We start from the raw sequence: 23885 nt of genomic DNA, 5'->3' as shown, positions 1-23885 counted from the left end.
TATAAATTATAATAGAGAACAAAAATGGCGCCAATACTTCCCTTGTCTCCATCTACTTACTTTCCTTTGATGTTGCAGATACCTCATTACGAGGTAGAGTTGATGTCCCCATCCCTCGAATCTTGGTTAGCTATGTGATTTGAGGCATCAGCAAATGCAAAGCAAGCAGAGATTTGAAAATTGCTTGTCCATTTGAGCTTTCTCTCTCTTGCTGGGCTCGGAACACTGAATTGTATGCAGATGAGCTTGAATTAGCCTACTGGAAGATGATAGCCAAGTCCCCTGCTGATACCCTGTCACCTACCAGTCATGTAGAGAGGCTATTCCAGATCACCCAGCCACTGGCCCACCTATCAGCTGACTACTGTGGCATGAGAGGGACCAGCAACAGAAATTAGCTTAACCAGCTTAGAGCAAAGACCAGCCAGCCAACACATAGCACTGAGAGTTAAATTAAAAATTGTTCTAAGCCACAAAGTTGTGGGGTGGTTTGCTATATAGCAACAGTAAATTGATCAGGTGACATCCACCCTATTATTCCCCTTGTTGATTGGATCAACCAGTCATTTAAATAGGATTTTAAACTCATTTTTGTTCAAAGTGATATATATATATATATATATATTTCTGTAGAGACAGGCTAAGGGATGGCAAGCCTTCTAGTAGCTATTTTGTACAGTCATGTGGTTTAAAATAAATTGCAAAAGACAAGGAGACTTAAGACATCAATAAATTTTTTTCTGAAACTATTTTAAAGTTGTTCTTTCCATCATATTTAAAAAGTTTGGCATCAACATTCTCAAAGCTGGAATAATGTGCAAAGTGAATACTATGTGCTGAAGCTCACTGAGGTTCGATCGTAAGATCAATTGAAATAGAAAGTAGCTCTGAAACAGTTCTGGAGTCCTTAACCCAGGGAACCAACTGGAACTAAAGGAAATGAAATGGAACTAAAAGGGATGAAACTGAATAGGAGGAAGGCCAGTGCCTGGGAGCTCATCTGCATTCTCCGGTGGGAGAAGCAAGCTTTGCCAACTTCCCAGTTGTAGAGGAGATAAAAGAGTTTATGGACCAAAGCAAAATGAAGGCATATCCAGATAATTTAGGCCAACAGGACACCCCCACCTGAATTCACCCGTGAATTGCAGCCAAAGTGTGTCTGACAGCTTGTGTTATCTGGATGGCTGTCTTGTTCTTCCCCTGTCCTTCGAGTATGTCTGTCCTTTTGCATTCTGACTTCCTTTTATTGTTTACATTGTTTTAATCCAGGTTGCTGTTCTATGAGGTTTTGGTGGTAGGGTGCTTGGGTAAGTTCTGGAAGCAAACTTTTGGCCTGAAGAGTACAAAGCATTTATATATTTATTTATTTATTTATTATGTATTTATTATTCAATTGTTAAGTACTAGAGACTTTACTAGGCTTTAAGGATGCAACAGAACCAAAAGAGACAAAATAGCTAGTCTTACAGCTTAAGTCTGGTGGTGAAAAAGGTTTATAACCAAGTAGTTATAACAATGTGAGAAGTGCTGTGACTGGGGAAGTACAAGGAATTGTTGGAGAATGTAGGATGAGCACCTAACAACATCTTGGTTTAAGTGGTCAAGAAACTCATCACAAAGGAAGTGGTTCCTAAGATGAAAGATAAAGAACAAGTAGCAGGTAATGTGAAGAGGTAAGGGAGAGAGTACTATGAAGCCTAGCCTGAGAGGGTATTGGGGAACTGCGATATTCACATGGCCAGATGCCTGAATGAGCATCAGGTTGTCAGTGGAAACCCAGTACCACTGAATGGAAGAATGATAAAACCAAAACCACGGCCAAATCATGGACATGACCTACCTTGTTAATTCCACCCCAGAATCATGGTTAATTTCAGGTAGTGTGCTGGTTGATGCTTTTGACACTTGCGTCTGTGTGGCCAGAGAAGATGCAGTGGAAACATGTTAGTAGATTGTTAATTTTCTGAATGAGGATCATCAAGTCAACATAAGTACACATTCCTGAAGGTTAAGGCAGACCCTGTAGCTCCCTCCTCCTACTTCTCTCCAAATAAGATTCAAAAGTAGGGTGAGACCCAGAATTCAAAGAAATATGACTGTCATAAAATGAGACTTCAAGAGATTTAAATTTTAAAATTCCTTGTAAAAGATATAGGCTACTGACCAGAAGCATATGTTCCTGGTGTGAAGTACAGGTTAAAAGACCCCTGCATTAGTTACTTGCCTATATAGTAAATCATCTCAAAACTCAGTAGCTTAAAACAACAAACATATATTATCTCACAATTTCTATGGGTCAAGAATCTGGATGCAGCTTAGCTAGGCACCTCTGGGATTATAGCCTCTCATGAAGTTGGAGTCAAAGTGTCAGCCAGGGCTGCACTCTCATTTGAAGGGCTGACTGGGGAGGATCTGCTTCTAAACTCACTCATGGGGTTGTCGACTGGATTGAGTTTCTCATGGACATTGGATTGAATGCCTCCATTTCTTGCTGGGTATCAGACAGAAGCCTCTCTCAGTTTTAGCCACGTGGATCTCTTCATATAACCTGGCAACTGGCTTTTCTTAGGGCTAGATTTGCAGTGACAAAAAGCACCCAAGATGGAAACCACGGTCTTTTTATAACTGCATTTTGAGAGTGACATCTCGTCGCTTCTGCTCTATTCTGTTAGGGACAAGTCAGTAAATTCAGTCCACACTCAAGAAGAGAGATTTACACAAAGGGCGTGAATACCAGGAGGCTGGGATCATTGGAGGCCATCTTAGAGTTTGCCTATGACATTCTCCAAACAAAGCAATGATTGTGTATATTCTTCCTTTTGAATATGCCAGGGTGTTTTATCCTAAATGGGTCTCAGGATTAGAGGAAACCAGAAAGGTCATCTAGTTCAATTCACATTTACTAACATGTCCCATACTCTCTGTGCCAACTCAGCTTGAAGGCCTCCACACAGTTCTCCCTGGTTAGGAAAGTCTTCCTTGTTGCAAGCTGAAATGTGGCCAAAGGGCCCTGTGCTTTGCTTGATCAAAAATTTCCATATCCCTCCCCTTTCTCCCAAAGACAATGAGGTATTTAACTAGAAACACATTTTGTTTCTTTGTTCATATGTCTACTTTCTCTTTTTGCTTCTCCTTCTAGTAATTTTAGGAGATTGATTTTCTATCCTATGCTGATACTGTCTCTTATTAGTCTAATCGTTTGTGGATTCTTTTTTTAATGTGGGCAATCATAAAATCATAACATCTGGAAATTACAATTTGTCTCTTCTATTCCATTCCACAGGCCTCACTTCTTTTTCTTGTCTTTGGCATAAGCCAGGACCTCCAGAGCTGTGTTGAGTAGAAGTGGGCATCTTTGTCTACTTTGTAACTTTCCTCTAACTTCTTACCATCTTGGTAACAGACTCTTTGCTCATGAAAGACCCAACTATCACTCTTTTAGGATTGCAAATGAAAAGAATAAAGAAATTTTTTAGCTCATTCAGGCTGCTATAACAAAATACCACAAACTGGGTGGATTTTAAACAACAGAAACGTATTTCTTAGAGTTCTAGAGGCTAGAAAATCCAGGATCAAGGTGCCGGCAGATTCAGTATCTGGTGAGGACCTGTGTTCTGGGTCAGAGATGACACCTAGCTGTGTCCTCGCATGGTGGAAGGGGCAAAGGGCCTCTCTCTGGCCTCTATCATAAAGGTGCTAATCCCATTCATGAGGGCTCCACCCTCATGACCTAATCACCTCCCTAAGACCCTGCCTCCTAACATCATCACATTGTGGGTTAGTATTTCAATATATAAATTTGTGGGAGACGGGGAACATAAATATTCAGTCCATTGTAAAAAGGCTTGAAACTTAGTCATGTTTTGTTTTTTTGGACACCCATGGAATACAGAACTTTATCTTCATTCAATTCAAGCTTGAGCTCCTTTTCTATACCATGTGTTGTCCAGGTGCCGGGGTGGGGGCTCTTGAAAAAGAGTTTGCAGTCTTCCCAGGAGAGGTGATGACACAACCTCATCAGCAGCATCATCATCACAGGAAGTGTGGGCAAGACCCAGGGGAGTAGGAAGGTGGGAGAAGCTGTGTCTTCAAGGAGAGTCAGAGAAAGCTTCCCAAGAAGGTGCCCCTTGAGGTGGCTCCTGCAGCAGGAGGAGGAAGCCTTGATTCTCTTCCAGGGGTTCTTTGCCTGATCAGCTCTTTTCTCCTCGCCCACTTGGAATTGCTACTGAGTCCAGTGTGACTTAAGGTCTATGAAGGCCTGTAAAAAAAAAAAAAGCACAAGCCAATCCAGGTCTCCTTTCCTTTTCTCTCTTTCTTGTGTGTGTGTGTGTGAAGTAGGAATAATAATACTTGCAAAACTTTTACAGGATAAAATGAGGTGGGAAGTGCGGACACATATGAAACCTCATTAAATGGTGGGCATCGAATGAAGAAACATTTCCTTTTCGTTTATATTTAATATATCTGTGGGCTATTGTCACACATGATCTTCCAGTTGAACATTCTGGATAAGTTAAGTCTTGGGCAAAGCTGATTTGACTTTTTTCACACAGTCAGTAAAAAGCTTAACACAAAGGTATGTGGGAAGAAAGAGACATGAGATGTGGTGCTGCTGGATCTCATTACAAGATGGGAGCCCAGTCGTCCTCTATTTTCTTTATATTGCCTCAGAGCAAATAGTAGCAACTGATGTTTATTGAACACTTACTTGGTGCCAGATGCTATCCTAAGCATTTTATGCATTTTCCTCATTCTTCAAACAACCCTGTGAGGTAGGTGCTATTAATCAGCTCCATTGTGAAGCTGAGGATGAGAGAAGGGGAGGGGGTTTGAACTCAGGTGATATAATTCCAAAAAGGTAGGTGCCCCAAGTACTGCACCAGAACACTGTTGTATAGGACACAATGCCTGTGGCTGGTTTTGTGGGCTTTTGATGGGCTTGCCATGATCTTGTTTCCCCAGTGGGATATTGACATGCCACACCTGCAGACTATGAGTTGTGTGTAGCTCTCATGTTTCCCTGAGGCTGCTTACGTGACTATCTAGGTAGAGTTGACTCAACTTGGTCTTTCCTCCATCTACTGAAGAGCACAGGAAGTTTCTCCCTTCTGACTGTGGTTCTTTCTGAAACCATCCTTGGCTCTCATGCAAAACCGAGAAAAAGAAATTAATTTTCATTATAGGGAAGACAGTCATCCACTCTCACCTCCTTCCCAGGGGGTCCTTGTGAAAGTCATCCACCTGCTCAGTGGACAGGGCAGAAATGGCTCCCCTCCTCCATCTCTGCTGGAGTTTTTCCTGCCCTCTTCTCCATTGGGCCATGCTGAGTATCTGGACCCTATCTGACGTGCAGAGTAGAGTAGTCCCCTAGGATTTTCATCTGGCCTTCTCCAGAGGTGCTCTTCTTCCCTCTGCTCCATCTCCAATCACACATGTCAGGCCTGCCTGGCCCGCGTCCTCCCAGTCCCCAGAGCATGCCCCTTGTCCTGAGTCTCTGGACTCTGAGCCCCTGGCTGAGCCCCTTACACCAACCCACTTAGACTGGGAACACAGATTGCCATCAGATTGGGAACAGCAATCTGACAGAGATCTCCACTTAGGCAAGGGATGGGCAGGCCCAGAGGGCTGCATTCCCTCCTTTTTACAATGCAAAATTAACATTTGACTTTTAAGCCACGGAGAACTTTCTTCCCAGGTTTACTTTTGAATGAAATGTAGTTAGGGCTTAATTATTTGCCCATTTCCCATCACTAATCCTGCTTTACAACTGCTACAACAACCAGAAAGGTGGGCTGGAGTTGTAAGCGAGATGAGATTGTACAATCTGGAAAGAGTTCCGATATGTTTAGAAACCACTGACAGAGAACAACTGTTTCTACCCAGGAAATTCAACTCTCTGCCAGGAAAGTAGAACACAACAGTGGATATATGGAAGGGAGAGTGAGATAAATCAAGGAGGACTGCAATTAACATTCAAATGAAGGTTGGAAGAAGCCCCACTGAAAACTTTGGCATCTGGTAGATTTCAAGCTCAAGGATTAAAATCTCTAAGTTAGGAGAGCAATTTCTGGTTTTCCAACAAGTACCTCTAGGTAATAATTTTCAGGGAAAGGTAGCTTATAACACTGAACAGAATATTAACATCGCAGGCTGCTTGCCCAAACTTATTTTATTTTTATTTGCATTATTGGTTTGAAAACTCCCCTGAGTCCCTGATCCATATCATGTTGGCACATGTTCTCGCAGAAACTGAAATGCTGAGCTAGCGTTTTACTCTCACTGTTTTACTTGACTTGGGAGAGGCCCAAGGAAATCTAGGTTGCTACAGGAAGAGTGATAAAACTCTCAGCCCTACTCCTCAACAAATCATGCCCCAAGGGGGACATGTGGTGGGCTGGATACTTTTCAGCTGAAACCTAAGAGCAAAGTTTGTGCAAAAGTCTCCATGATATATCTATATCTATATATGCTTTGCAGGAGAATTGCGGGGAGGGGTCAGTTATAATCATGTACCAATTTGGATAATTGCTGATGGGGTCCCTCTACTAGTGATAGAGATATTTATGGGTATAATATTTTTCAACCACATTTACAGTTGTGATTTATTTTCATTCTCACCAGCTGGTAAACTAGGTGAGCAATCTTGCATACCTATTTCACACAGGTGGAAACCAAGGGACTTGCCCTTAAGTGGCAGAACTAGATGGGGAAGGACAAGTCAGGGTTCTGAACTCTCTGACCTTCACTTCTATATTCAATTTGACTTCCTTCTTACTCTGAATATCCTGTACTAGGAAAGAAAAAGCCATCTGTGTGATCTCTCAAGGAAAGATCCCAATCAGTATCAGCCATTCTAGTCTGTTGCCCTCCAACAAGGCTGGAACATACGAGAAAAGCTTCCCTCTCTGACTTCACTCCAGCCCAGAAGGGCACCTCAGAGCCTCCTGAAAGGCAGCCACCATGTACTGCTTTATAACAGAACATGGCCAAGGAGTGTCCACCAGCCCCCGAAGTCCTCTAGTCAGACCCAACTCATTCCTCATTCCTCACTGCAGGAGATGTTTGATTTCTGGTTACATGCAGAACCTTGAGTTTTTTTTAATGGGGAATTATCTTCTTCCTCCATCTGCCATAATGTGAAATTTTGGCAAGGGTGTAAGGTCTGGTACCCTCTTTCCACATGGAACCTGAGGGGTTGGGCTTCTTCCTCTGGCTACTCTTTCACACAAGCAGGGCCAGGCAGATGGGTGATCAGTTTCTCTCTCCTGGCGCCTTGAATCCTGGCTACACCAGCCTGTGTTATCTACTGTGTTTCCCGCTTCCCGCTTCCGGCTTCCTAATTCCTAATCCTCTGGCTGGCTTCATGGAAGAGGGAGGTGGTGTTGGAACCTGGAGGATGTGGAAGGCTTTCTGGATGGTTGGAATGGCCTGAATTGAGATATGGAGTTGGAAAAGCAGTAAGTCTAGTTTGGAGTACCATCTATGTATTGGAAAGGAGTAGAAGATAAAGTTGATGCATCAGATTGGCATCTGTGTTTGAAAGGTCTCAAATGGAAAGTCAAGGGTTTGGAAAGAACAGCATGGGGAGGATGAGCACCTGCACAGTCAGCCCTGTAGGGGACAACTGGATCCTGTTCCATTCCTCTTGCCCCCTGAGACACTTCCCAGCACACTTTCCTCCTTGGTGAGCTCTGAGAACCAGGTTGAGGCTCCATAGATGACCACTGCATTTCTGGTTAAAAGAATAGACTAGACCTTCCCATTTCCACAATGGGAGGCCAGGGAAAGCTTTGCAATTACTGTTGAATATGGTCACCCGATGAGCTCTCTACATTAGTACTATCTATTCTCTTTCCACCCTCAAAAGCTGGTGACCAACTCCTGCTCATTCTGGCCTGCAGATATTACTCATAATTGTTATCCCTCCCTAAGGCATGAATTTGATCAGCCCTCATCATATCGTTCTTGGAGTGGTGTCCTAGGCATCTAATTGGGCTTCGGTGTCAGCTGTACTGCATCTCCCATAATATACTCAAGATCCATCCATTGCAATCCACCACAGAGATTGCTCTAGACCTCAATCCCATGACACATGCAATATACTTCATGTCTAACTGCTGTGTTTGGGATAAATCTGGTCTCCTGAATTTGGCATGGAAAACATGTTGTGAATTCATGACCTGAGATCACTCCTGTTTCCCCATTCTTTCCTCTACACAATCTCTCCCTGTCTCCTATGCTCTCTCTGCCTTTGCAGTTTCACACTGCCATGATTTCACACATGCTGTTTATTTTCCCTGTGATGCCCCCTTTCAGTCTTAGGTTATACCTAAGAACACTGTCTTATCTTTCTAGACTCTGCTTAAATGTCATGGTGGGCACAATGCTTGGCATATAATCATTGCTCATTGTCGAATTGGATCTTTGCAAAACCTTTCTGACCTCTGTTTGTCCCCAGTAACTCGTTTCTTTGGATTTCTGGAGTTCTTTGCATGTATATGCCTCTACTATAGCATGTCTTATATTGTGTTATAACCTCCAATTCCCTCACTACACAGTAGGTTACCTGAATGTATAGGTGTAGTGTGTGTGTGTGTGTGTGCATGCGTGCCTGTGTACATACATCCCCCCAACCCCCACTTGCATCCCTTCTTCCCTCCTAATAGCATTTTCTTCCAGGAATTCTCACTCCTTTGGAGAACCTTCTGCAGGCATTTTGTCTTACTGCCCAGTGCAGCCAAGCAATGGTGGACCTAAGTTTGGCTAGCTGGGCCCTCGCTTCTGAATCCTGACTGAATGGCAAAATGATCAAATGGTTGGTGCTCCTTCTTTACAGTAGCAATGCCCAGATGAGAAGATCAAGGGGTTCCTGCCACAGAGACCTTATATCTGGTTCCTGTCCATCCCTAGCTGGGTTCTGTGGCTTTCCTTTCCCTCCCTGTGTACCTCAGTTTCTTCTAGTAGATTCATTTTTTTGTTGTTAGTTCATCAGTGTTAGTTTCTGTTGCTTGCAACCAAAACAACTGCTACTAATGTGGTGGCATGAAGAAGTTAGGGTATATTCTCTGAGATTCTGCATCTCTGTGATTGCTGGTAATGCAAGGAAAGGAAAATCTTTTCTTTCTTGAACAAGAAACAGAAATCCATTCTAACTGGCTGAAGGAAATGGGGTGGGGTGGAGGGGTGTAAGGATACAGAGTCTTCATGGCAATCTAGAAAAAGTTGAACTATTAGGTTTGAGGTAGAAAAGGAATGAAGGGCCTCCTGTTTCTTTCTCCACCCCCGCTTACCGTTCTTTTCTGTGCCATTATTGATGTTCTGTTCTATCATCTCTCTGTCTATTGGAGATTCTGCTTCATGCAAGCCCATGCAGAGGTTCTGTCAGTGCCCTGTACAAATGCCCTCAACACTCATCACTTCTGGGCACAACAGTTCATGGCTTAACTGCCAGGACTTGTGACTCTTTGCTGAGGGCTTTCTTACAGGGCAGACCAGTAGTGCTAGGGAACTAACACCCCTTCAGGCAGTTCTTGACCAACAACTGAGATAAGTTAGAGGATAAATACCCCAACTCCCTCACCCCTTGGCCAAGATAACTCTGAAGCACATGTTTTGCTTTGACCCTTAGAGTTCTCCAGCAAGGCTACTCCACAGTGAAAATGTTTCATTGGCTGATACCCTGTCCTGTCCCACTTTCCCATTTCCTAATCAGTATTTTCTGGGATCACCTCCCAAATAGAATCAAGGTTCTACTTCTGTGGGAATACACTAAAATAGCCCATGATGGCCCTAGCCTGTATTGACATAACCATGCAGTTCCAGCACCCATAGCTCACTAGCAGTTTCATTCTGTCTCACTTTATTCAAATACCCAACAGAAAGATTGGTTAAGCACATCTATTTAAGTCATGCTGTGCTCAGAGGGGGCCACGGATGGTCACCCCAGGTCGGATGACCACACCAATCCATCTCTAACCAAGAGGAGAGGGTCATAAGGACAGCTGCTCAGTCCACAGGGTTTGGGTAGGTAGGCACCTTGAGACTCAACTGGGCTACTCACCTTTCAGGGAACAATCACACAGGTGGTTGCACGGGAAACTCAAAAGGAAAGACTGTTTATTGGACATCAAATTATTATTTTCAAACAATACTTTGATAGTTTAAGTACAGAAGAATAAGAAACACATGGATTAAATTGCCATTGAAATACACACTCGGGTTTGAAAACCAGCAGGATATGTGCTTGGTAAGGGTTTTTTTTTCTCCTTTTCTTTTTGCCAAGCCACCAGATTATTTGGATAATAACTCAGGAATTTTTCACAGCTCTGGAGGTTTTACTCCTACACCCTCCATCCCTTTGCTTTAGCTTTCCCTCACACAGAGTTAATTAATAAAAGCAACATTTATCAAGGATGTCAAGTCATTCTGTGTGTGTGTCATAGGGTGTTGCAGGTGGCTGTGATAATCTGCAAGATGGATCCATTTCAGGGAGCTCTGAATGACTCTAACACTCATTGCACACCTACCATGTGTTGGCCACACTGTGCTGAGCATTTAATATGATCATTTAGGCCCTGGGAGGCCCCTACCAGGTGGGCACTATCACTGTTCTTCATTTACAGACTAGAAATTGATATTTAGGGTTAGAGGTATATTTCCCAGCTATGGACAGCTAGTAAGTGGCAGAACTTACATTTGAACCCTCTTCTTCTGTCTTCAGAAACCACTGAGTGAGGGCAGGGCGTGGTGGCTCATGCCTGTAATCCAAGCACTTGGTGAAGCTGAGGTGGGAGGATTGCTTGAGGCGAGGAGTTCAAGACCAACCTGGCCAACATAGTGAGACCTTATCTCTCTCTAAAAAAGAAACCACTGGGTGATCCTACCCTCTCTGAGAGTAGGGATCCATGCAACCTCCCCATTAGAAGGGGGTTCTAGTACCACTCCTTCATTTTACAAAGGAGAACACTGAGGCCCAGAGAGGCAAAGGGTCAAGCTAGCTTATTTTACTTGGGAGCTTGGTTTAGACAGACAAGTTGTTAGTCAGGAGGATTCATCTGGTTGCTTCTCCAGGTGTTAAATGTTTGACAAATGCAGAGGAGAATCCACCAGTAATAGCTGTAACATCCAGCACTCAGGCCTAACCCTGCACACTCAGATGGAATTGTTTCTGTAGGAGTTGTGATCATAAGGACAAGATTTTTTATCACCACAGTAGTGAGAATATTGGGGGTTCCAGATGTGGCTCTCTGCCTAAGGGCCACTGGATGGCCCACTAGCCCCCAAATATCTCTCCCAACTCCTGACTTGTGCTCCAATATTTCCAACAATAGTCCCTCCTTTGTGGTATTTCATGGTATGATGTGGTGTCTCCAGGTAGCCCAAGACCTAGTGAAAATGTGTTGCAAAGGAAGGAGAAGAGTATAAACTCTTAAAGTGAATCAACTTGGTGGGTTTACTAGCCTAAGAGCTCACAGTCCGGTGGGAGAGAGATGTACTTTTTTTCCCGGCCAAGAAGGAAGGATGAGAAGACCACTGACTTGACTGCTATCACCTGGCCAGAACCGGAGCCACACAGAGACATGTCATCATCAAGGTTCTGCTGGTTGAAAGGAAGAGAAACCCATTCAAACTAGCTTAAGCCAAAAATGGAGGCCTTTTCTAAGGACTCAGGGGTTTCTTTTGCAACCCAAGGGGAGGAAGTGCTGCTGAGCTCCCAGAACCAGAAAGACATCAGGTGCTAGGGTGGCCCCTCTCTTCACCTTCCCCTGGCCCAGGCTTGCATGTCTCTTGCACTTGCTTCTCTCTGGGGTTCTGCAGACCAATTTGGCAGAAGTTGGCCACTCGATTGCATCCAGGATGATTCTAGTTTGAGAGACTAATGATCCTAATCCCAAATTCCTGGAAGAGAAAATATAATTGATTCAACTTGAGTTTCTGTAAATGCTTGATCCAATTCACTGCAGTAAGGATGGCTCAGCAGTGTAGATTGACTCTGGTGGCTGGAAGGGAGTGGTGTGACCTGAGAAGAAATCCCCAAAGCTATGATATTTTGAAGAATGTTGCAGAGACTGCTAGTTGTTCCCTGGTATCTCTTTTCCCCTTCTTTGATAGCAATAGAACCCTTTGACTTTTAGCTAAATACATGGTCCTCCCTTTTCTAGAATGAGGACACAGTGTATGGAGAGGAAGCAGCCATCTTGAACCATGCAATGGAAGCCATGAGTGGGGCATGGCAGAGCAAAAATACTGACAGAGTCTGAGATCCTACAGATTGTGGGCCACTATTTCACCCCTAAACTGCTCAAGCAGATTTCCCTGTGACAGAAAAATAAACATCTGTCTTGTTTATGCCATTGTTATTTTGAGTTTTCTATCATCCTCAGCCAAATGAATCCTTTATACTAGGGGACATATGGAGAAGCAAACCTGTGGATACTCTCTCCTTTACCGTTTTATGGCTATAGTGCATGGCTATAGTACACACATGCATGTGTGCACACACACATGCAAACACACCAGACACCATACAGCAAGGATGGAGGGAACATTTCTTTCACCTGCATGGCCCCTAAACTACATCTTCTGTCTTACCTTTGCAACAAGGCCTATGACTTTTGCATCTTCCTTCTTGTGGGTATTTGAAGGTCATTGAGGGATTATTTGGGGGAGATATTCAGGATTTCTTGGGGAGGGTGGTATTTCCTGCTAATGGACAGATTCTTTCTCCTGCTAATGACAGAAGAGCTTCTGGAGAGCATCAGAACCCTTTGTTCTTTGTTCTCAAGGAGACAAGTTATTATTTCTTTCCTCTGAAGAAGCTTCTCCTACCATGGGTGAAATATCACAAATAATTAGGCCAAATAGCAATGCAAGTCCCACTAGAAATAATGCATCCATTATTTCATTTTATTCTTGTCGTTAGAACTTCTGCCTGATTTAAGTTGGTATAAAGATAGCTGTGGGTATTCCCTGCCTGAGAACTCTAATCATTCTCTTTATTGAATATTTACCATTTCTTATTGGATTCTTCTTCTCTTGATCCATTGTTTCACAATTTAAAAGTTCTGCTGTTATTTTGATTGCATATAAAATCTCTGTAGTGCCGCTAATGCCTCGTTGCTGGGCTTCCCTTAAGTCTTGGGGAGGCATCTGACAGCCAGATTGAAAGGCTCATGTATTGTGGTGACTGGGTGCCTTTAGTGGTGTTAATGATGAATTGGCTCCCTACAGAGTCACCCAGTGGTCTGAGTGAGTTAAACAAGCTACTCAGATACCCAGGACAGAGGACAAGCAGGAGGACCATAAAGACCAGTGTCAACCAATATCTGTATTTGCTGATGAGCTCAATGAAGTGCACAAGATTTTTAAGATAAATATTCTGTTACCATTAGAGAGAAGATGATGATTAAATTCTAGAGAAGGCAATAACATCAAAGGTATACAAGATCTAGCCTTGGTTTATGCTTCAATTCTGAACTTTGAGTTGTTGCTTCTAAGTAAATCGTTGTGATGATTTAGGAGACCTTTATCAACCAATAAAGAAGTGTTAGGTGAGTCCCCACTATGTGCCAGATGTCATGAATCACATAGAAATATAAGATGCATTTCCTGCCTCTGGAGGCCCCCTATTCCAGTCTCAACAAAGAAGCAATATAATAAAGATATATCAGCTGTGTTTATAAATAGTGAGACTAACTCCACAAACCAAGACATCAGTTACCTATGTTGGGAAGCCAGTTTAAAGTAATGTAAGAGGGTGGAGATGAGGAGCATGGTCAAGAACTTCTTAGAGATGTTAGATCTCATACAAAATCATCTGGGTAAATTCTAAGTGAGTATAAGTGAGATAATTAATATGATATACTATGATACAATATGATGGGGTAGTGGTCTGGAGTAATAAATACCAGGGATCCAATTGCAGCTCCTCTGCATACTGGCTATGCCTATGGCCTTGACCAAGTTACTGCTCTTCTGAGCCCCAGTTTCTTCATATGAAATAGGATAATAATAACAGTAGAATCTACATCACAGGATTTTGTGAGGATTAACTGAGATAATACACATATAGTGCTTGACTTATAGTAATGCCATTGGATCATAGCTTTGTTCTATAACAATGTCAGGGCAAACCTAAAGCTAAAAGTTGTAACAAACATTCATTTGATTAATCAACAATTCACTCAATTGCTATTTATTGAGTATCTACTTTGGGCCATGTTCTAGGGCTGCAATGATGAGTCATAAAGGATGAAGGCTCTGCTCTCACTAAGCTTACAGCATGAAAGGAGAGATACACATCAGTCAACAACGGCATTATTGCATCCATGAGAATTAATGGAGAGAAATACCTCAAAGAAATGAACTACAGTTTTGTGACAGCTAAAACAAAGGAACCTGACCGAAATGGAGGGTCCAGAGAAGGCTTCCCAGGAGAAGTGAGGATTGAGATGAACTCTGAAGAAGGAGTGGGAGTTTCTAACAGAAGAGGACAGGAGAGTACCCATTGCAAAGACAGACAGAGAGAAGAGGAGGTGCCAAGGGAAGGAAGGTACAGCCAAGAGAGGGGGAGGGAGCGAAGGAGAATCAAAGCTGGAGATGGAAGAGGGGTGTCCAAGGAGCAGTCAAGGCCAGAGATCAACAGAGTGAGAGTTGAAGCTAGGGATGGCGGGGACAGGGAGGAGATGCACAAACCATGTGGGTCCTGGAACCCACGTTAGGGAGGTTGGTCTTTACCCTTGCAGTAGGAAGTGACACATCTGAATTGAGCTTCAAGAAGGTCATCTGAAGGCATCCCTCAAAGGACATCCTGTCTCCTCCGCATAGCAGATCATCTGAATAACTTAGTTGGAGGCAAATTACACTGAATTATGTGAAAGTTGCCTCCCTTGCTTATGTCTTGTGTTCCCACAGAGAACACAAACCCTCCAGGGGACAGAAACATGGCTCCGTGTGACTTGCACAGAATCCTGACAACACTAGGTGCTTAGATTGGCTACGTGCCCAAGTGTAAGACAAGCCTGAATATAAGGCAATGTCTCGTTTTCCAAAGAGAAAGGCAACTGAAATATATAAGCTTTTACAAAATAGTAAAATCTCTACTTTCATACTAAATGCATCAATTTATTTGCATATAGCACATATTATATAAAATAGTATAAACCTTTAGAAATAGATATTCCCTTATTCCCTAATCTTAAAAAATTTTTAGCTCATGAAATAATTATATTCATAGTCTTCCCGGGCACCTTTGTCATTTGCCTTCCTTGTCACCGAAGCCATTTTTGAATCATAACTCAGTTCTCCATCCCACATCATCTTCACTTCTAAATTGTTCAAGACACAGCACTTTGAATGACGTAAGATGCCATCACTGATAATTTTATTTGTGGCCCCAAGAGATTTTTTCCATTTGTCCTATGAGTGGATATTTATGATCTCCACAAGGTCACCATTTATAATATGCTTTTTTAAAAAAGGCAAAATTTAAAAGACTTGCTTAAAATACCTCCCATGTATTTAATGATGAAGTATATCCTCAGAAATAATGACTGAATCTGCATGAAATATTTTGCCTCTTTTTTTCCCCCCTGGTACTATCAGATGATGTCTATAAGTTTCCCCATCTCATCTCCCCCAGCAACTATCATCCATTGAGATCTCTTTGGACTAATGTCTTTCCGCAAATACTTCCTTGGTGCTCAGAATAAAGTAATTGAGAAAGCATCAGGAGTGAGAAACTTTGTAAAAACTTATGCACTATGGAACAGCTTTTGCTTAAGCTGTTTCCCCATAAGGGGAAAAACTGCCTTACAATCAAACTAATATAGCAAATGTTTATCAAACAAATATATTTGCTTACCTCTCCTTTGATCATGGCTTAAGGGACACCACAGGATGACATGGAGACTTTTGCTGGAAGAAGTATTATGTAACTTTTAAGAATCTATTTTATTTACCTTAAGCCAGTGGTTCTCAAAGGAGGGTGATTATTGTCTCCCAGGAAACATTTGGTAGTGTCCGGAGGCATTTTTGTTCATCACAACTAGGAGAAGGAATGCCTTTGGTGTCTAACGGGTAGAAACCAGGAATGTTGCTAAACATCCTGTAATGCACAGGAAAGCCCCCCCACAACAAACTTATCAGATCCTAAATGTCAATAGTGGCAAGATTGAGAACTCCTGGTCCAAAGTGTGTCAAAGACAATTGACTTGAGCTGAGTCAAGAGCAACGGTGGCACACCAGGGCTTTTCTACCTCCTGACATCCCTCATGAGATGAGAAGGTGGCCTCAAAGTCCTGTGTTTTTCCCTCTTTCTTGAGGCTGGGTTGTTGAAAACAGTCCTTCTGCTCTGCCATCAACTTTTGCTCCCCTTCTTGTCCCAAGCCCCAAGTCCCTCTGTAGACAGATGAATGGATGAATGGATGAATGAATAGCCGAACAAATGAATTCCAAATGAAGGTTGCCAGTGTACCCAGTCTGGCTTTGTTTGCTCAGAGAGGGCTGGTTCTCAAGGAGTAAGAGTAGCTCTTGGTTCTTACCAGGTGCTTCGTAGATCTTTTGAGACAGAGCCATAAGATTCAGATTGTTCTAGAAGTGAAGCAAGTGTCAAAATGAAGCATGTTGGATTAAACTGAGTTGGTAAGAGCAGAAGCCCTGGAGCCAGAGGGGCAAATCTCTTTCACTCACTACCTGAGTAACCATGGGCAAGGTCTGATGTTTCTTCATTTGAAAGATGAAGATGATAATGGTACCTACCCCGTATGGATGATGTGAGCACTCCTTGAGATTATGTAAGTCAAGTGTTTGAAACAGTCCTGGTGTATGACAAGTACTTATTAGTATCCACCATTAGAATCACAGTGTTAAGCTTTTGGAGGTCATGGACCACTTTGAGAAGGTAATCAAAGCTGAACTTCTCCCCCTAAAATAGATGTGCACACGTACACAAAGTTGAGAAATCAACTTTTGTGAACCTCTACCATGAAAGACCACCACAGAATTCACAATACTCTTGGGACTTTCTGGTGTATTCCAATTAATGGGTTTCTCCTTTCTCTGAAATCCTTCACAGCAAACTGACAATGCCACACAAGATAGTCTCCAACTTTATTCTATCTCATGTTGCTCATGAATAGTTTCTACTTACAGTTTGTGTGTTGGTCTTCACAATCAGACCATCAACCTCTTGGAGACCAGGACTGGATGTGATGCTTCACCATCCTTTGTAGTAATGGGACATTGTATGGGTCTACGGTCCTAGGCCAAGTTGGCTACATTAGTTTCACCTGGGGAAGATTTCTGGGTCTCACTGCTGAAAGTACCTGGGAATGTATTTCTTAAAGTTCCCTAGTTTGTGGTGGTTCCAGCCAGTTTGGAGAACCCTCTATGTTGCAATGAGTAACCACAAAGAAATTTCTAGTTGATTATGGAGACAATAGCATATCCCACTAGATACTAGGTGCTGTGTCTGGTGCTTTCCAAGTATGGATTCCTGAAAGCCCACAGCCCATTGAAGTATGTAGATAGTATCATCCTAGTTTTTGCACGTGAAGAAACTGAGGCACAGAGAGGTTGAATAACTGGAAGTAGCAGAGCTGATGGAGTTCAACTTCTGTGACTCCAGTGCTCATGCCTTGAAGCCACCCCATGCTGCCTCCATACTGGTGGATTATGAGATCATTGCATTGCCTGGTCAATAACTCCCCTATTCATTGGGGTGGCTGCATTGTGAAATACACCCCACCTCTTGGGATCCATCAAAATCTTTGGTCATTAAGGGGTTTGAATTTCTCTGTTCAAAGATTTGCCTGACTGCAGGCCTTAAGGCACAATGTGAACAGAAAAGGTGAGAGCACTTGGGGGAAGGATCATGATCACAGAGTCAACCTCCTCTGACAGGTGAGCCAAGGAGACCACCCCACAAATCCCTTTGCAGGGATCACTTTACTATTTTGCTATTTCGGTTGCTGTTAACTGACAATCAACAAGCGAAGGCTGGTCAGCCAATGCTTCAAACTGGCTGGGAGATAGTCAAATAGTCATTTTAAGCACGTTATTCTAGACCTCTCAGAGTCCCAAGGAACCTATCCTGATGCCATAAGAAAATAAGTAGTCCTGTATACTTTGTCCCTTCCCTCCTCGCAGTAGATAAATACACAACCTGCAGCAGTGAGACTTGGAATGCGTCCCTCTGCGTGGAGCTGCATCAGCCGCAGGTGGGGCTGGTGCCTGCTCCCAAGCTGGCTTGTGTTAGCTTGTGGCGGTGTCCTCGCCCGTGACCATGAACCGTAGGGGAGTAGGGGGCTGGATGAGTCATTGGTCTTCAGTTCATCCCCTTTTCATTTTAATATCTGTCTCAGACCATTTGAACACACGTTTAGGAAAAATTGCCTCTCCCTTTCCAAAGTGATCCTGATGGATACTGATGTTTTTATGATTATTAATAAAATCTTCAAGACAGAATTTTATGGGCACACAGAGACTCTAAAAGTCATTCTTTGACTTGAAAAATTGTATATGGTAAGGATGCTGGAGGAAATTTTTAATAAGAATGTTCAAGCGGAAAGTCAGGGTGCAAAAGACAGAATTTTAAGAATCTGCTGCGGTTCCTTTTACTATTGAATTTGCTTCCTGCAGAGGCCTTCACGGTATGTGTTTCCTCAAGATAGCACACCCCCAGGAAGTGTCTTCCATGTGAGTAATGGTTTCAGTTTCGGTGGGCAGCCGGAAGTCTCTTTGGGAAAATATGTCATTAAATATTCTTTGGTTTGTTTTTTATGATCGGCTCTGCTTTCTGCCCCCCTCCTCTGTCCTTCTCTCCCTTACTTCAATTCTGTCAACATCCTCTTCGAAGTTTCATGGATCTGTTCACCGAAACTGGGTAAAATCAAAGAGACTTTACAAGAAAACCCAATTCCTTTTTAACCTCCAAGTGAGAATGGGTTGAAAAATGAGACACACTCAAGGAGCATGATGAGTTAAACACTGATGTGTCTCATCCTCAACGAACAGGAAGGGCAGAGCACCCGACATCTGGTTAGAAGTCAGCTTCATAATTCATGCAGATATTGTGAAGAAAATTCCTCAGTGAAGCCTGGAAAAATTTAGCTTTGCTCAATGCAAGGGAATAAATCAGCACTGTTTCCACGTGCAGCCCTTGTTTTAGAAAGCAAAGGTAGCTGGAAGCAATACTGGGTCCTACCTGTTAATGTCCTCTACTTTCTCTGCCACCCCTACCTCCTCCACTTTCTCCTTTTCTCCTAGTTTTGGGAGTCCTATAAAATCCTGTATTTACACTGGAATCCTGGAAAACTTGGTCATTACCAGCACATAATGACAGGTTGGTTAATTAATGGTGTGCATTCAAAAATGGGAGTAGGACAAACAAGACAGCTAATTTTGATACTGAACAGATTCGAAGCGACCAGATGACAGTGCTCGCTGTATATAGTTCCACACCAGCCATGTTTTTGTTTGGATTCTGTGTTAATTTTAGAAACTGTAAAACACAACATGCCAAATGGGTTGATTGAAATAGTGCTACTTCCCAGAGGCTAACAATCTGTTGTCTCTTGCAAGAGGCAAGAGGTTGCAGAATAAGTGCTTACTCGGTTATAGGCAAGAGCCTCCACGCAACGTAGGAAATTGAGACAGTTGTCCAGGAAATTCAGTGCCTCAGTTAACTGACTGGTTTGAGTATTTTGATTCTGCTTAATGCCTGTCTGCATATTCCTTCATTCATTTGTTTATGCTGCTATTCATTGTATATTGGTTCAACTCTCTTTGCCAGTATAGACTCTGATTACATTTTGATCAGGAACATTGTCTTTTTAGTCAAAGTTACATAGAGTATTTTCCCTAAGACCTGTCAAGGAAGCTGGCCATTTCAAGTAATCTACAAATATTTATTCCTGAAGGAATACTGACTTTTTAAGGACCTTTTAAACCCAACAAAATCTAGTTGCTGGGTTTAAAATGAACAGAAGGAAGGAAGGAAAGAGAGAAGGAAGGAAAGAAGGGAGATGGATTGGTTTGTGATTTTTAATTCACACAAACTCTAAAGAAACACCCTTTGTTTAAATAATAAATACTGGCTGCTAATTTGTTGAATTTTAAATAATATGATAAAGTGGTACTTAAGGAGGCTATATACAACAAAGATAAACATTTTTGCTCTCGTGGGATCTCTACTTAAAAGTAGAAAAGATTGTTTTAACAGAGCGTCATATAATAGCAAATATGGTAGCTGGCTTATTAGAAAATTGCAAATGTTCATGTTTGACTCACATTTTGTAAAAAGTTGTCACTGAGCGTGGTTATATGTGGCAGTTTCTTGTAGTCGGTCTTACTAAAATTAACTGTTCACTAGTAAAAGGTTCACAACACTGAGTATAACTTAATGAGAATTAAAACAAGCTCCTCTTTTCAGGAGAGCTTTTGCTTGAGAGAAAGTTCCCCCCCAGAATATCAGGGAGATACTTCAGATAAACATTCAGAATCACCTCTTGGCTAAGCATGTGAACCAGGAAAAAAAGGAAAAAAAAAAAAAAAAAAAAAAGCTCAACCAAGACCCCCATGGCAAGTGGAAAGGATTTGAAATAGCTCATAATTTGGGCTTTGAGCTATTCTGCCAGGTTGTTAGCTCTCGTTTTATCCAAGAGCAGTTCTGGATCGTCAGGCATCCTCTCTTATTGCAAAGATAAATAAATAGAAATTCAGACATTCAGGGAGAATTTGACTTTTATTTCCTTCTTCCTCATTAGAACCTATTTGGACCCTCACCCCCACCCCCACCCCCCTTTTAAGCCTTTCCGTTTCATGATAACTCTTTCAAGAAGAGAAACAAGCATAAAACAAACAGCAGTTAGAAAGAAGCAACCACCTTGTTGGGGGTTCCTGTGAATGTATTTAGAAATGAAACACACCTCTTGCTTTTGCTTTAATAAGCATTTAGGAGGCTCTACTCTTGGGCCATGCGTAATGAGAAAGAGGCATGGTTTTGATTTACTACTGTAGTTTAAATAGACTTAGAATCCAGTGAAATTGTTTTGTTCTAATTCTTCTATCCATTTTTCTCTCAGTTCACCAACTTCTCAAAGACTTTCCCCAAGTAGCCAGCACTTTCCCACTATGATAAGGCAAGTAGCGAGAAAGTTTTGTTGTCGTCTTTGTCTTGCTTTTCCCCACTTCAAGCCTCTGAGGCACCATGGAAATCCTTGGAGTACACTTGGTGAGTATGGACCATTCTAAATGAAATACAAATCAAAAGCATCCTTTCACTGGTTCTTTTAGGTTCTTAAGCAGAAGAATGTTCTGATCACTGAAGCTGTTTCAAGACCTGAAATTAGAAAGTAATAAAAAATATCACACTCTCCCTGGTGGGCAGTACATATAATTCGTTCCCCAGCAGGACTTCAGCTCCAAGTCAGAAATGCATACCCTGTGGATCCTTGCTTTCAGAAGAACCACACGCAAACACTACCAAATAAGTAAAAAAAAAAAAAAAAAAAAAAAAAAAAAAAAAAAAAAAAAATTCGAGCAAAGGGAAACAGGAAAACCAGAGACAAATTCAGAAATAAGTAGCCAGGGGCTAGAAAGAATAAAGAAAAAAAAAAAAAAAAAAAAGCATTAATCCCAAATTTCTTTAAACACAAAAATTTGTGCACAAAACACCAGATAAGATGGTGAGTTGATGTGTTTAGATCAGCTTGGACAAACACCGCTGTTTAGGACCACGGTTATTTTTTTGAATTCCATTCTGGCTGCACGATGTTCTTGGGGAGAAAATGAACTCTGCTCACACAATCCTAACTGTTTGGGATTTGACTTAAAAAACTGGCCAGGGCCTTGATTTGCAGCTCACTCTTGGCCTAAGCTGGGCGTTCCGGTCGGTTGGGTTTTGTTGCTCGTGGAGTTTGGAAGCCGAACAGTCGGGGTGTGCTGCGATGGACAGGACCGCTGAGCACACAGAGCCTGGTGCTATGCTGCCACCTTCTGTCTAATGTGTCATAGCAAGATGTGGCTGAGCTCTGGACTGCCCAGAAAACTTGGTGATTTTCTGCCTTTGAGAGTCAGGTCCCCTATAACCTACACATTCCGGAGGCAGCAGTGCCCTCTTTTCCTGTCCACCTGTGGGCTCAAGGCTGTGGGGGCTGACCCTTTGATAGCTTATTCCAGAACCCATGCCAGCCTGTTTGTTTGCCTCTCTTCCTCATTCCCTCCCTCTCTCCCTGCCAGATCTTGAAGTTTCCGTAGGTAGAAGGGTCTGGAAAAACGAAATTGAAGGCAAAGACAGGGCTTTTTGTTTTCAAACGTCAGCACACTCTTGTCTAAATTATTGCCAAAGACAAATGTGATGAAGTGGAGGAAAGGAAAAGTGAGATTGAATAGCAGGAAAAAAGCCCTGACAGCAAGATCTATTGCCCTGTGGAGAGGCGTCCCCAGGGGCGAGCTATTGGTTGAGATATTTAAAACTTGAGTGGACAAAACATTAGACCCTTCACCACAGGGAACAATTCTGCAGCAGCCCCTGGGACCTGACCCTCGTGAGCGCAGAGGTCCTTCCCAACTCCAATTTTTTATGATTTCTCAATTGACTTCCCATTCTATAAAAAGTATTCTGTCACTGCTCAGAAACCCAACTGCTTTGACATTCTGTTTGAGGTCAGGATGGTTTCAATCTACTTTCAGTTGTGTGCAGCATTGAAAATGCCCCTATACCTACTTTTTTTGAGCCGAAGAAAAGTAAATTCACATAATTAAGCCTAGAAATATGTATTTGAGGAATGAGATAGGAGACACTGCCCTTGGCAACTGGCCAAGACATGACTCTCAGAGCACCCGGGGATTTGCTGTACAGCCTTTGACAAATGCTTACCCTTCCTGAGTCACCAGTTTTCATTGGGTTGTCTTACTGGTCAGGATGAGAATATCTGATGCCAGTTGGGAACATTTTGGAAGGACTGTGGTGGTGAAAGAAATAGCTTAGTTCTGCATCTGATTGCCAATCATTCCTTGTTGTGAGGATTGTACACTTCTCAGCTTGCAGGCCTGGATCAGGGGAGACAAAAGGAGGGAGAGAGATGTGAGATGTCAGATGTGCGGTCATGGTCTTTGCTTGCAGGTTCTCCCTCTCTAGGGTGACTGGGTTCAGCCATCCAGCTGATTATCATTAGGCTTTTGTTAATTGCCAGGCATGGAGCTAGGAGCTTGTGTGTCAGAGTGGAAGTGAACAAAGACAGTGGAGAACAAATGGAGTCTTTGGGGATACCTCTCTCAGTGGTTTTGAACTGTTCTTAGCGTAAAGTTTAAAATCCCACATTCTGCAAAACATCAGGTGATCTGGCCCCTTCCTGCTTCTTTGATCTCGCCTTGGCCCTTCCTCCAGCAGGCTGAGTTCCCTCAAATTTCCTTGGTGAGCTCTGTTTCTTCTCATCTCAGTGCCTGCCTGGGTGCTCAGCCCAGACACTCCTGGTCTTGCCACCCCTGTCACCTGGTCAGTGCTGCTTCTCATCTTTCAGTTTCCAGATGCAAGGTCTCTTGCCTAGAGAAGCCTTCCCAGACCTCTGGACTGGGGTCCAGTCTCTCAAGCATGTGCCCCTCTGGGCCTTGTCCCATCTCTATCCAAGCACACGCCGTAAGGGTGAGTCCAGGACTGGGGGTTTACTGTGGATCTCCTTGCCAGCCCACACTCTGTGTGACAGGCAACTCACTTGTCTTGTCTTTGCCTCGCAGGGCCTCCCACAGGGCCTTGTTCAAAGTATAGCTGTTGAGTGGATGAACAAATGTAAGGCTGAATGAATGAAGTGCTATAACATTAGTAGGCACTGTTGCAGAGGTCGAGATAATGAATTGCACCTGGAAGGGCTTCCTGTAGGAAAAGT

This window comes from Rhinopithecus bieti, unplaced genomic scaffold (genome assembly GCF_001698545.2).
Source record: "Rhinopithecus bieti isolate Rb0 unplaced genomic scaffold, ASM169854v2 scaffold_21201, whole genome shotgun sequence".
NCBI classification, from domain to species: domain Eukaryota; kingdom Metazoa; phylum Chordata; class Mammalia; order Primates; family Cercopithecidae; genus Rhinopithecus; species Rhinopithecus bieti.
The sequence above is the reverse complement of the archived record's forward strand: the minus strand, read 5'-3'. Positions refer to the sequence as shown.